Here is a 7,447-nt window from a genome sequence, read left to right on the forward strand (position 1 = left end):
TTAAATGTACCTTTATCCGGATGAGTTATCTCAATGGCGCCATGGGGAAAGACTTGTGAAACTGTGAAGGGTCCGTGCCATCTCGATTTTAACTTCCCCGGGAAGAGACGTAACCTCGAATTGAAGAGAAGAACCTGGTCCCCTTCCTTGAAGTGTTTCCCATGTTTAATGTGTCGGTCATGATACTCCTTGATCCTTTTCTTGTAAAGCAAGGAATTTTCATATGCCATAGTCCGTCATTCATCCAACTCACTTAGTTGGAACTTCCGCTTATGACCGATTAGCTGAGGATCAAAATTCAGTTGCTTAATAGCCCAGTATGCTTTATGTTCCAATTCGACGGGTAAATGGCAAGCTTTCCCGTAGACTAGCCTATAAGGGGTCGCTCCAAGAGGTGTCTTATACGCTGTCCGATATGCCCAAAGGGTATCATCCAGATGATCTGCCCAATCCTTCCTGTGCTGACTTACGGACTTCTCCAAAATCCGTTTCAATTCGCGGTTGGAGACTTCAACTTGCCCACTAGTTTGAGGATGGTACGGAGTTCCAACCCTGTGGAATAATCTATATCACTTCAGGGTGTTTGCAAACTGAGAGTTACAAAAGTGGGTACCTCTATCGCTGATGATCGTTCTCGGTGTACCAAATCTGGAGAATAGTTTTTTTAAAAATTTTACTACCACTCGTGCATCACTTGTGGGGGATGCCTGTGCTTCAACCCATTTAGAAACATAATCTACAGCTACCAGAATAAACTGATTACCACGGGAACTAGGGAAGGGTCCCATGAAATCAATCCCCCACACATCGAACACCTCACAAGCTTGGGTCCAGGTTTGTGGCATCTCATCTCTCCTTGAAATGTTTCCAGTCCGCTGACACCTATTGCAACATTGAACAAACTTTTGTGCGTCCTGAAAGATGGACGGCCAATAGAAACCTGCATCTAGAATTTTCCTGGTCATTCGGTTGGCACTGTAATGCCCCCCAGCGGGACCGGCATGGCAATGCTCCAAGATACAATACCCTTCCGAATGAGATACACATCTCCTTACCACCTGGTCGGCGCAAGTTCTAAACAAATAGGGATCTTCCCAGAAGTAATATTTTATATCAGAGTAGAACTTCTTCCGTTGTTGATAAGTCAGCTGATCAGGACGTGTCCCTGCAGCAAGATAGTTTGCAAAATCAGCGAACCATGGAATTTCTTCTTCTCTCATTATTTGAATGCTAAATAACTGCTCATCAGGAAAACCATCATTTATCTCCTTTCTATCCTTGGTGCTCTCCAATGGGATCACAAGGCGCGATAGGTGGTCGGCGGCCAAATTTTCAGCCCCCCGCTTATCCTTAATCTCCAAGTCAAACTCCTGAAGCAAGAGTACCCACCGGATCAAACGAGGTTTTGCATCCTGTTTGCTCAAAAGATATTTTAGAAAAGAATGGTCTGTGAACACGATCACCTTTGATAACACTAAATATGAACGAAACTTGTCAAATGCAAAAACCACAGCAAGCATTTCTTTCTTGGTGGTCGTATAATTCTCCTGAGCATCATTCAATGTCTTGCTTGCATAGTAAATAGGGTGGAAATGACCCCCCCGACGTTGCCCGAGAACTGCCCCCACTGCAAAGTCGCTAGCATCACACATGAGTTCAAAAGGTAAATTCCAATCGGGGGACACAATAATCGGGGCTTCAACAAGCTTTTTCTTAAGGGTAAGAAAAGCAGTCATGCACTCATCACCAAACTCGAATGCCGCGTCCTTCTCAAGAAGTTTTGTAAGTGGTCGTGCAATCAATGAAAAATCCTTGACGAATCTTCTGTAAAAACCTGCATGTCCCAAAAAGCTCCTAATGGCTTTCACCGACGTTGGGGGAGGTAGCTGCTCGATGGTGGAAACCTTGGCCTTATCCACCGCAATTCCTTGTTATGATATCCTATGACCAAGCACAATGCCTTCCTTGACCATAAAATGACACTTTTCCCAGCTGAGAACCAAGTTGGTTTCCTCACATCTGGCTAAGACCCGCTCTAGATTTTTGAGGCAGAGGCCGAAAGAATCACCAAAAACTAAGAAATCATCCATGAAAACCTCCATAATATCTTCCACAAGATCATCAAATATGGCTATCATGCATCGCTGGAAGGTAGCTGGCGTGTTACATAGACCGAAAGGCATACGACGGTAAGCAAAAGTACCATAGGGGCATGTGAAAGTTGTCTTCTCCTGGTCTTCTGGGGCAATTGGGATTTGAAAGTATCCGGAGAGACCATCCAAGAAACAGTAATATGAGTGCCCTGCTAGTCGTTCAAGCATTTGGTCAATGAAAGGTAGAGGGAAATGATCTTTTCTAGTAGCATCATTGAGTTTTCTGTAGTCTATGCACACCCTCCAACCTGTGACCGTTCTAGTGGGGACTAATTCATTTTTTTCATTAGTGACCACCGTCATCCCCCTTTTTTTGGCACCACCTGCACCGGGCTCACCCACTCACTGTCAGAGATAGGGTAAATGATGCCAGCATCAAGAAGTTTGATCACCTCGCTGTGTACTACTTCTTTCATATTAGGGTTAAGCCGCCTCTGGGGTATAGCTGTCGGCCTATGATTATCTTCCATGAGAATTTTGTGTGTACAAAAGGAAGGACTAATCCCCTTAATATCTGAAATCTTCTACGCAATTGCTTTTTTGTGCTTTTTTAACACACTTAGAAGGTCGGATTTTTGCTTAGGGGTCAAGTCTGAGGCAATGATGATTGGAAGTTTTGATCCCTCTGCCAGAAATGCATACTCCAAGTGCTCGGGTAGCGGCTTCAGTTCTAGATCCGGGGGTTCCTCAATTGATGATTTTAATCCCCCAAACTTCCCGAAATCAAAATCTTCGAATCCTCTATACTCCTCATCCGTGGAGCTACCACTATCCAAGAACTCTTCTATAGCGTGAATCTCACACCCTGATGACCCTGAGTCACTTCCCCCCATGAGATCTATTTCCTCTTCATCTCGCTGAACTAGTACACCAGAGTTATCAGACCTGTTCCTTTCCTCCTCAGTGATGGGGATGGAGGGTTGGACGAGTGGAGTAAGCTCAACTATTGGCAACACATTGTTGGTCATCAGATAATGCGCGAATAGGTCATGCACATCAAGTTCTTCCAAGGGTACAGTTCTAGCCACACTGTAATGCTCAGACCATCTACAACTATCAAGAATGTGCGTTCTAATCATCCCTTCTGGTTCAAGTGCCACTAGAGAATCAAGTAGGGAATTCGAGTATGGAGTATGCAGAAAGGAAGCATCACCCCAACTGCTGGCTGAAAACATGATTGTAGTGGATAATGAATAACTAGAAAATGTTAAACAAAAAGAACTATTTAAAAGCAGAAAATAATTTCGAATTAAATAAAAAGGAACAAAAGTGCAAAATAAAAGAAACAAATGTACAGAATTAAAGAAATAATGGCTAAATCAATAAACTCTAAGTTTTCCGAGTATTCGTTGTGGGTCCCCGGCAACGACGCCAAAAACTTGATGAGTGATCCGCAAGTGCACGGAGTCGTCAAGTAATACCCCTCATGCGAGCACGAGAGGGTCGTATTCCCTGGGCCCAAGAATCTACTCTTACTTCCTCTTTGCGTATTGTCTAGCCAAATGATTCGAAGGGTTTCTCTAATGTATTACTTGAAATAAAAGAACTACAAATGGAGTCTATGATAAGGTAGGGGTATAAAATCAGGGGAAAGAAATGGTCACGGATGCGGATTCCCTAGGGGCTACTAAAGTGCAAAGGATGCTAAGAATGTCATGCAATTGAAGGTTTGGACCTACAGATTTCCTAAATTAGATCAACCCGATGGTCACGGCAATTAACCCCTAATCCGGTATAAGTATTGACACAGAATTTCTTCTGATCAAATCCTCATACGATTGCATTAACAAGTGGGGAAATCCCTAATTAGGGCCGGAACACAACTTGGTCTAGCCCCAATGGTGGAGGGGTATAGAATACCCGATGGTCACGGCGTATTCGTACATGAATCCCTTCCAAACTTGGTGTGTCTAGTACAAGGGCGATGGTCACGCTACCAAGTACAACCTAGCAGTTGGTTTACAGAGTTTTCATGTAAGCAACACATCAAATGCACCAAGAATGAATCACAAATACACAACAATTGCAATAGACAAAATTAAATCATCCAAATACACAAGTTCACCCCAAGGTTCACTGGCATCCGGTGACCTTGTGGTCTACTCGTCCATGCAAACAAATACAAGCAACAAGTCCATGAAAACAACTACAAATGGCATAAGAAAACTCCCTCAAACAATAGAAGTAGGAAGACAAGCCAAGCTAGGTGGAAATGCTTCCACGGACGCCGCGATGGGGGCGGCTTCCCTCATCGTCTACAAACTCCCAAAGAAGAGATCGATGAAGATCTAGCCAAAATCGAGCTTCTCCCTTTGATTTCCCATCTCCAAAACGTGTGATCTTACCTCCTAAAGACTGGTGAAAATCGGCTCCAAGAACTCTCCCAAAAACTCCTCCCTTTGCCCTAGACAAATCGGTTTCATTTATATCCCGTCAGTCCATGCGGGCATCCATGCGGGCGCATGGAGCCCGTGAAGCTCACAGCCAAATGCCCAGAAAACATGTCGGTGCTACAGTACTTACCTACAGTGTTTTCCCTACAGTATTTTCGCTACAGTACCGAGTATTGAGAATTTCCAGCAAACCTCACGGGCACCCATGCGGGCGCATGGAGCCCGTGAAACTCACAGCCAAATGCCCGCAGCAAGAACAATGACTTGTTACAATACCGCTACAGTGCCGCTGCAGTGCTGGGACCCCAAAAATGCTGTTTTTGGTGTCGAATTCATCCGATTTACATTTTTTAGCATCGTTAGACTCATTTAAGACCTGCAACACCGAAATTACCAATTTAGACATAAAACGGGCATCAATTCTTTAACATATTCACAAATGATACAAGATTAATACATATAAAATACATATATTTAGGCGTTTATCACGTATCTTTCTTACCTCACGGTGGTTCATGAATGAAGGTTGCCCTCTTACCCATAACTTGAAAGCATGATGAGCAAAGTCTCTTGAGGGTAGAGGGTGCACTATCGGGTTTCGGACCACCTAACAATGGTTCGTCCAACTTTCTTGGCTCATGTACGTCTCCAACAGTCTTGGGGCGTTTTCAGTGGCGTCTTCGAGCCCTCTTCACTTTCCGGAGCACCTTCTTCAAGATTCCCGAGGTAGATGTTTCCTCTCCAGTCGAACCAAGCATCATTACTTCTTCATTGCTCTCCTCTTGGTCGAAAAAACCTTCATACGGATCCGGGTTGAACATTTCCTGTATATATTCATCAACAATCTCATCAGTAGTGTCTAGAAAATACAAAGTGTCATCAAAATTGAGAGAATGCCGCATGGCTTCAGCAAGGCGGTAAGTGAGCTTATCGTCTCCACTCTCAATGTGAGCTCTCCGCCGTCCATGTCAATCAATGCTTTGGAACTCCGCAAGAACAGTCTCCCAAGTATCAAGGGTACATCTGCATCCTCATCAACATCTAGCACTACAAAGTCAATCGAAAAAATATACTTGTCCACCTTGACAAGCACGTCTTCAATGATGCCTCTCGGATGTCGTACCGTTCTGTCCGCCAATTGTAAAGTCATCCAAGTAGGCCTAGGCTCACCCAAGCCTAGATTTTGGAAGAAAGTATATGGCATGACGTTGATACTTGCCCCTGAATCTGCCAATGACATTTCCTCGCCTAAGTTGCCGATGTTACACGGAATAATAAAGATTCCCGGGTCAATCTTCTTGTTCGGCATGTTCTTTTGCAACACCGCCGAGCATGAAGCATCAAGCACCACTGAAGCACTCTCCTCAAATTTCCTCTTGTTGGTCAATAGGTCTTTCAGGAACTTCGCATACTTAGGCATTTGAGCCAAAGCCTCAACAAAAGGAATGTTGATGTGGAGTTGCTTGAACAAACTCAGAAACTTCTTATACTGGTCATCCCCTTGGTCATTCTTTAATCTAGAGGAATAAGGGATTCTTGGCTTGAAAGATGGGGGTGCCACCTCTTTCTCTTTGTTTTCTCCCTTCTCAACCTCTACGACCTCGGGTGCGTGTTCTTTCGGTTTTCACTCGGAAGCCGCCCTTCAACCTCACAACCGCTTCTCAAAGCGATTGCCTTCACATGTTCTCTCGGGTTGGTTTCCGTGTTGCTTGGTAAACTTCCATGTGGCCTTTCGGAAAGAGATTTCGCAATTTGCCCCACTTGATTTTCAAGGTTGTGCAAGGAGGCGGTGTGATTGCGAAGTGTAGCCTCGACTGATTCAAACCTTGTATTTGCCGATTGAACAAATCTAGCCAAGTGCTTCTCCAAATCCGTCATTCGGGTTTCCAAGCCTGAAATTCTGTTTTCCACTTGAGGGGCTTGTTGTTGTTATTGGAACCCCGATGGCCCCATGGTCTTCTGTGGTCCTTGATTACTCCATGAAAAGTTGGGATGATTCTTCCAACGTGAATTGTAGGTGTTGCTGTATGGATTCCCTTAAGGTCTCATTCCATTACCTACAAAGTCAACATTCTCAACTGAAGAAACATCACCTATGACGATTGGGCAATCGGAAGGAGCATGTCCTCCACCACAACCGGTACAATTTGTCACGGCCGCAACTCTATTCGAAGCTATAAGATCTAGCTTTTTACTCAAACTCTCCACTTGGGCCGCCAATGAAGTTACCGCATCAATTTCATGGAGTTCGGCCACCTTTTTCTTTTCCCTAGCGTTCCACTGGTAGCTATTTAACCCCATTTCCTCAATCAATTGACGTGCTTCGTCGGGGGTCTTGCTACCTAAGGTACCTCCTGCCGCCGCATCCAAGAGTTGCCTTGTACTCGGGTTCAAACCATTGTAGAAGGTTTGAACAATCATCCACTCTGGGAATCCGTGTTGCGGACACTTGCACAGGAGTTCCTTGAACCTTTCCCATGTCTCAAATAGAGACTCCAATTCCAACTGCATAAAGGATGAGATCTCATTCCTAAGCTTTGCTGATTTTCCGGGAGGGAAATAACGGGCTAGAAAAGCTTCTACCATCTTCTCCCATGTAGTGATTGATGCCCTAGGTAATGAGTGTCGCCACTGCTTTGTTTCCCCTTCAAGGAAAATAGGAAGACTCTCAATTTGATGGCATCATCCATCACACCATTTATCTTCAGCATGTCATACACCTCGAGGAAGCTCTCTATGTGACTGTTTGTATCCTCATCGGCCAAACCGTTGAATTGTGCGGACTCCTGCAGCATATGGATGAATGTTGGCTTTAGCTCGAAATTCTGAGCTGTGATTGGGGGACGCACAATACTCGATTGTGTCCCCAACACTGAAGGTCTGGCATAATCGGATAGTGTC

General features: G+C 44.6%; 1 non-coding gene and 1 pseudogene across 1 annotated transcript; one reads left to right on the forward strand and one right to left on the reverse strand.

Annotated features, from left to right (window-relative positions):
- Positions 1-236: 236 nt before the first annotated feature.
- On the reverse strand, positions 237-3,328 carry LOC120277745 (annotated as a pseudogene).
- Positions 3,329-6,977: 3,649 nt separating this feature from the next.
- LOC120278368 lies at positions 6,978-7,084 on the forward strand. Its single transcript, XR_005541699.1, has one exon. It is a non-coding gene; the product is annotated as a small nucleolar RNA R71 (small nucleolar RNA).
- The last annotated feature ends 363 nt before the right edge of the window (positions 7,085-7,447 follow it).

This window comes from Dioscorea cayenensis, chromosome 15 (genome assembly GCF_009730915.1).
Source record: "Dioscorea cayenensis subsp. rotundata cultivar TDr96_F1 chromosome 15, TDr96_F1_v2_PseudoChromosome.rev07_lg8_w22 25.fasta, whole genome shotgun sequence".
Lineage (NCBI taxonomy): Eukaryota > Viridiplantae > Streptophyta > Magnoliopsida > Dioscoreales > Dioscoreaceae > Dioscorea > Dioscorea cayenensis.